Here is a 7,270-nt window from a genome sequence, read left to right as displayed (position 1 = left end):
AGGGAGAGAGAGAGAGAGAGAGGGAGAGAGAGAGAGAGAGAGAGGGGGGAGAGAAAAACAGGCAAAGTTTATTTTAGGTGGTCTACAGTAACAAGCCACCAGACTAGCCTAAAGAAACTACTGTACTCTACGTTTGGATTGAGTACTTCTTTTCTAGAACTACAGCAGGAACTCGAATGCCACGTAAGCTGTAAACCTTGTAGCTGATATCACCAAAGTAATATCAGAACATTCGACCGTCCACATTTGTTGACTTAAACTGAAAATGATGATAAACTGGCGACTTGTCAAAAGGGATGTTAGTCCACACAGTATCAAGGTATGATATATGTTGCATCTGATGTAAACTATACAGTTGTGCTAACCACTATGCGTCTGCGTACTTAGAAGATATAGGTATGCAAACCTGTATACATTTATATATAACTGATTAAGGTGTTTGTATTTGCTTCAGTCATTGGATGCGGCCATGCGGATGCACGACCTTGAAGAGTCTAGTCGAAAAATTCGATCTGAGTATATATTTTCTTTTATTCAAGTCCGGTACTTATTCTATCGATCACTTTGCCGAACTGCTAGGAGACAGGGACGTAAACAGAGTTACAAATAAACCAACACCGGTTTTCAAGTAGTGAGGATGACAAGCACACACACACACACACACACACACATACACACACACATACGACGAGCTTCTGCACAATTTCCGTCAACCAAATTCACTTATAAGCCCATAACTATCGAAGACACTTGTCCAAGGTATCGCGCTGCGTGACTGAAACCGAAGCCACTTATTTGCAAAGTGACCTTCTTAAACCACACAGTCATGTCTGTAACTAACCACACGGCCGTATGTGTATAAATAAAAATTAAACATTACACAAAAAATGCATATTGCTTTTATATTTATTCCTAACCTTCATGAAATCGAATGAAAGTATGAAAAATCTTCATCGAGGCTTCAAACTAAGCACAAAGCAATTTCTACCGTTCCAGTCACACCTGCCAAACCTACATACATACAAACATACAAAGAAAAGGACACGCACACACACCTTCTTGGTGCTTGAAAATACCATGAACTAAAGAACGATTTCTGATTAATGCACAATTTTGGTAATTTGGAGGAGAGGGTTTAGTCGATTACCTCGACCCAGAACCTGACTGGTACTTTATTTTATTGCCCCCTTGGCGTAATTTGAACCCAAAACGTAAAGAAGTGTTTTGTCCGACATGCTAACGATTCCGCCACCTTACCGCCTTTCGTACACTAAACAAGGACTTCTAATTTAGGTACAATGGCAGTAATTTTGAGGGTAAGATGTCTGTCGATATCATTATCAACAAAAAATAATGTGTTTTAAATGACACAACGATGCACTATAATAGCAACAATGGACTATAATAACTGTTGTAATTTAATTATCCATAGTCTGATATAATATTTCGGAGTATAATAATTCCTTCTTCAGATATCCCTAGGAATTGATCGAGTGACTGCTATTTTATCTTATCGACCCTGCATGGGAACGAAAAGCAAAGTTGACTTGAGCCGGATTTGAACTGAGAAACACAAAGATCCAGAACAACCGACATAGCATTTTCCCGACACTTAAATGATTCAACTAGCTGGCCTTACTACTTTCACTTAAGTGGGAATTGAACTCTCATCCAGCAAATTATAATACAAAATTATCGTTGGTGGTAAGATTTAAGAAATATTCAAAATTTCAAGAATCAAAATATAACACAAAAAAAAAGCACTCACCCAAATCTTCTGACTTACATATCAATAGATTAAGATCTCGAGGCTGAAGAAACTTAGTAAAGTCATAAGCATTCCGTAGACGGGGACGCGTCCAAGATGTGTTGTAGCATTACACAGCAGACATTCCACTGTTCTCTGTACTCCTTACAGTATAACAGGATATGTATATTCTTTGAAATATCAAGCCCTGTTTTATTCCTTTTCTCATCCCCAATATAATATCAGAAAGCCTTCTTTTTTCGACAGGAAGCATTCGCGTCAACTATCGATGTAAATCAGATAGGGTTAACAAGTCGTGACCACAAAAAGAGAAAAAGCCAAAATACCTTGGACACACCTTCCACGCCATTGGCGAAAAAAATGAGCGAGGCGTTTGAATATATTTCCACTGCTAATAATTACAATATAACAACTGCAGCAACAGTAACAACAGCTACAGAAGTAACAGCAGCAGTAGCAGAAGCAGCAGTAGTTGCAGCCTACCAGCCGTTTTTTTTTTTTCAGGTTGACAGTCCCAATGAGCTTTCACAATTATATATCTTCACATCAAATGTGTGGCCTAGTCAGAGTGTTGCCCTCACAAACGTAAGATCGTACTTTCGATTCTTGGTGGTGCTTTCGTGTTCTTGACCAAAACACTTCATTTTACGTTGCTCCAGTTCACCCAATGGCAAATGAGTTCTAGCAATAACTGGTGAGTTAATCCTACAACGGTCTGGAGTCTCGTTCAGAAAAGGGGTGGGGGTAATTTCGATCACTTACACGCCGTTGTCAACCTCTGGCCTTGGTGGTCATTCCGACCTAAGTCTGAATCTTCAGGTTACTCCACCCTCATCAAATATTTAGATACACAACAATCTTTTCAATTTCTCTTGAAAGACAAACCACACCCAATAAATATCAGACGAACACTTACAATCAACTTCTATACCTTGATCATAGTATGGAAGAACAACAGGGAAACAACTAAATCTCCATGTTATCAGTGACCTGATGTTTCCACTGAGGAGAAATTTATACCACATAATATCAATACCATTGTAATATACGATATGGGACTGAATGATGTTCTTTAAATAACATATTGAATATTTTGAAATACTTAGCACTACATAACAGCATTTTTATAGCCGACATAATAATAATAATAATAATAATAATAATAATAAACAAATATATATAACATACAAAAAATTGCAACAAATATATATAACATACAGAAAATTGCACTACTGGGCACTGCACACATCCTACGCAAAACACTTTCAATACGGTAACCATAAGAGCATCACAGCAAACCACAGCACATACCCAAGGCGCACAGAGCTGTGCTCGGTAGTGAAGTGAAAGCACGTTATAAAAATAAAATTACTGAATAATAATAATAATAATAATAATAATAATAATAATAATAATAATAATAATATGGCAAATACTGGGATAAGTTAAACAGAAATAGTCAATGTAAAATCCCAACACTTGTTGAGAAGCTCGGGTCTCAAGGTAGAGACTGAAGGGTTTTTAAATGCGGTACAAGATCAAAGCCTTCTCCCCTTTATTGTAATAATAAAGAAAACGATAAAAACAACAGCCCGTAATACGTATAAGAATGCCTAATAGGAAGAACTTCATCGATGTTGATGTTGTTGTTGGTGCAGTTGTTAGTGTTATTATTGTGGATGTTGTTGCTTTTGTTGTTACCAACTCTCTCCTCTCAAAATTGCAGGCCTTGTGCCTAAATCAGAAACCAAGGGTGAAGACCACAGAGAATCACTAGAGCGAGGCAAAAATGCTTTGCTTTATCATTTCTTTCGGTTTTTTACAATGTGTTCAAATCCAGCAGAAATTACCTTTGTCTTTCAACCTTTAGGGATCGATAAAAGAAAGCATCATTTAAGTACATGGGTTGATGGATCTGACTACTCCCCCTCCTCTCAAAAATGTTGACCTTGTTCCTAAATCAGGAACTAATGTAATGTTGCAAGACGTGAAAGTTATACATCTGGATAGTTGTCTGAAAAACCTAGAGGCAATATTTGACACAGGTAAGGCGGCGAGTTGGCAGAATCGTTAACGCACCGGAAAAAGTTCTTAGTGGTATTTCTTCCGTCGTTACGTTCTGAGTTCAAATGCCGCCGGAGTCGACTTTGCTTTTTATCCTTTCAGGGTCGATAAAATAAGTAGTAGTTGAAAACTAGGGTCGATGTAATTGACTAAGCCCTACTCCAAACTTGCTGACCTTATGCCAAAATTTTGAAATAAGTATTTGACACAGACTTAACCTAGAGAAACGGGTAACAACAGTGAAAGATAATGTGTGCAATCCTTTCTCAAAAGAGTGGAATAACATCTTGTAAATAATGAGAGATGTTATTTCTTTGAACTCTAATGTATACAGAAAATAAAACAGAGAAAGAAAACGTAACATAACAAACAAACAAAAAAATAATAATCCTTTGTAATATAAGCACAAGGCCTGAAATTTTGACGGAGGGAGTTAGTCGATTACGTCGACCACAGTGTTCATTTGGTACTTATTTTATCGACCTTAGAAGGATAAAAGGCAAAGTCGACCTCGGCGGAAACAATAAAATAATAACAAAATTTCATTAATTCTGATAGAAACCACAATTCCAAATTACATATGTATAAACAACATACATATAGACACACACACACACATATACTTACATATACAAAAACACAGAGACGCACATAAATATAAAAACACTGGCACACAGACACACACACACACTCACATATATATACATACATTCACATAAAAAACAAAACAAACGTGCAAATTGGCAGAGTCGTTAGAGCATCCGACAGAATGTCATGGGATATTTGTTCCGAATCTACATGTTCTGAGTGCAAATCCTGCCACGGTCAACTTTGCCTTTCATCTGTCCAGAGTCGATAAAAATGTGTTAATTCAGGACGATGGATTGGCGAAACTGTGAGAACGGAATAGATGCATAGTGGCATTCGTTCTCATTCTTTACATTCTTAGTTCAAATCCTGGTTTAACATCACAACTAACTGACACGTTGGGTGTCTTTGACGGCGTTCACTTTGTTGTAAGTATTCTGACCAGATTTGCTGTTTAGGGATACCTCCCACTCTTCTTCCCTCCAACCAATCTCAGATGCCCTGTAAAGGATCATGGAGCACTGATCTCTCCCCTGACTAAAAGATAACGTGTACACACACACACACACACATGCACACAGACACACAGACACACACACACACACACACACACACACACACACACACACACACACACACACACACACACACACACACACACACATAGTAATTGTTTCCATACATCATTGTGACTAAGTAACTAACTATAACGGTTAATGTACTGTTTTCAAAGTTGTCTGTTTGATATGCAAATCTGCTTCAAATTCACATAACACACACAATCATTTAGAAAAAAAAACAATCTTGTCTTCTATTTTTCCTAACTGCATCCTAAAATGTCTTTTCTCTCTAAATGAAATATCAACAGCTAAGTTCCTCGCTGCGAATACTGGAGACTCATCAATAGTTACCCGATCTCATCGCAGTTTCGGTCATTTAAATACTTCACTTCTCCATCCCATCTGGCTGACTGGGACTGCATTAAGTTGGCCCACTCAGTAACCTTTTTAAAGCTACCTGCCTAATTTCGTGCTATCCAACATGAACTAAACTCTGTCGCCACACAAGTTCGCCTCATCGATACCTTCACCTTACGTCCAACTGCACCCAAAACCTGAATCCCCTTCCTTAGAGCGAGCCCTACAACGCCTCTGAGCCCAACTTGCACCGTTCACAGCAATACCCTCTATCCATTTCTTTTACAGTCATCCAGCAATTCTGCGTACTCTGTCTTTATCTCTGTCTGTATGTCTCTATCTCTGTCTGTCTGTATCTATCTCTGTCTCTTTCTGTGTCTCTGTCTGTCTCTCTCTCTCTCTATCTCTCTCTCTCTCTCTCTCTCTCTCTCGTGCTTCCTTCACCCTCCTCGGTTAACTCCACGTGCACTCAATTCCATGATTTTAATACAAATGTACATAAACATTCCAAAATACTTATCACGTCTGTTTCCTTCAAGAACAGTTTTGTAAGCCCTAACTATCGGGCTTAGGTTCTATAACGTTCATCATACAGTTGTAATGTATGTTTAAACCAACTCCTACTATCCTATTCTCAAATACGGTCCATTCTATTACGTGTATACCATACACAACGTGAATTGTATGGATAGTTATAAGTCGCATTAGAAATTTTGACATAATTTGGATTCCTAATAGCAACTATTTTACGTAATTTCTATTAATGAATTGTGGGAAGGTGGGAAACTGGCAGAAGTGTTAAAGTCTTTCTTCTGGCTCCTTCCATTCTGAGTTGAAATTCCCCTGAGGTTGCCTTTGCTTTCATCCTTTCGGGGCCGATATGATAAAATACAAGTACAGGGGTCAATGTACTCCCTTATTTCCCCTTCCGCTAAAAATGTTGGCCTTGTACCAAAAATATAAATATGTTTCTACAATTATTTTTAGATATTGACTAATTATAACGAAAACTTTGGAGAAATTGCAGCCAAACTCCCTCAAATCATGCCGTAACGTAATTGAACACTGTGAATTAATAGAATTTCCTCTCCCATTGATTTCATCATGTGACAGAACCAAAACAGCTTCTGCAATATTTCCACAGATCCTTGCCCTTAGAACAATATAGAAGAGCTCAGGCTCACCAAGCAAAAGACAACAATCACATTTGGGGATTTATTCAATGCTTTTGCTAGCGTCAAGAGAAAGACAATGTTACATATCTTGTTGAACCATGGAATAATTCCAGATGAGATTGTCAAACCATCACTTTCATCTATGAAAATCCATCAAGTTTTCTGCAAAGCACAAACAATCCAAGTAAGTTTCCATCAGCAACAGTAATCCTTCAGTGAGACACTCTAGTTCTTTTTCTTCTTAGTGATTGTGGTGGACTACATTCTAAAGCAAAACGGTAACTGTTATCTCCAAGACAGAGGCTTCACCAGTAAGCAAAGGGGATGAAGATGTCAGTAGAGCCCGAGTCTTTCTAATCGTGACTAGGCTGATGGTCTTTCCCTCACATGTAATCAACTGTGTTGCACAAAGTTTACTAAAATCCCTTGAGAATGCTGTACTCAAGGGTCATTTGTTTCCCAATGCAAAAAAGACTGAATACATGCCCATCAATGAAGATGAAAGCCATTTACTTATCTGTTCAAACAACAGCAATACAACACAAAAGAGTCGATGTCTTAAAGTACCTTGAATCCTATGGGATTTACAAGAACAAATGACTTAGTAATATGCAAAGGACTAGCAAGGATTGCTTCTAATGTTGAATGATTATTGTTGTTTCAGCTCTTAAAGGATAAAAGACAGCTCCTTTTTTCTATAAATGTATATATATATGTATATATATATATATATGTATATATATATATATATATATATA

The 7,270-nt window shown here is 37.6% G+C and overlaps 1 protein-coding gene across 3 annotated transcripts in view; it reads right to left on the bottom strand.

Moving 5' to 3' along the window:
• The window catches only part of LOC106869685 (putative amine oxidase [copper-containing]), a 491,890-nt gene extending 489,703 nt beyond the window's left edge, over positions 1-2,187 (bottom strand). For all 3 annotated transcript variants that reach the window (XM_052978361.1, XM_052978358.1, XM_052978365.1), the window contains exon 1: positions 1,769-2,187. The gene's annotated coding sequence lies outside the window, so the exon portion shown is untranslated. The remainder of the gene's footprint in view (positions 1-1,768) is intronic.
• Positions 2,188-7,270: the final 5,083 nt, after the last annotated feature.

Source organism: Octopus bimaculoides, chromosome 2, assembly GCF_001194135.2.
Source record: "Octopus bimaculoides isolate UCB-OBI-ISO-001 chromosome 2, ASM119413v2, whole genome shotgun sequence".
In the NCBI taxonomy this organism is placed as follows: domain Eukaryota; kingdom Metazoa; phylum Mollusca; class Cephalopoda; order Octopoda; family Octopodidae; genus Octopus; species Octopus bimaculoides.
The sequence above is the reverse complement of the archived record's forward strand: the minus strand, read 5'-3'. Positions and strand labels throughout refer to the sequence as shown.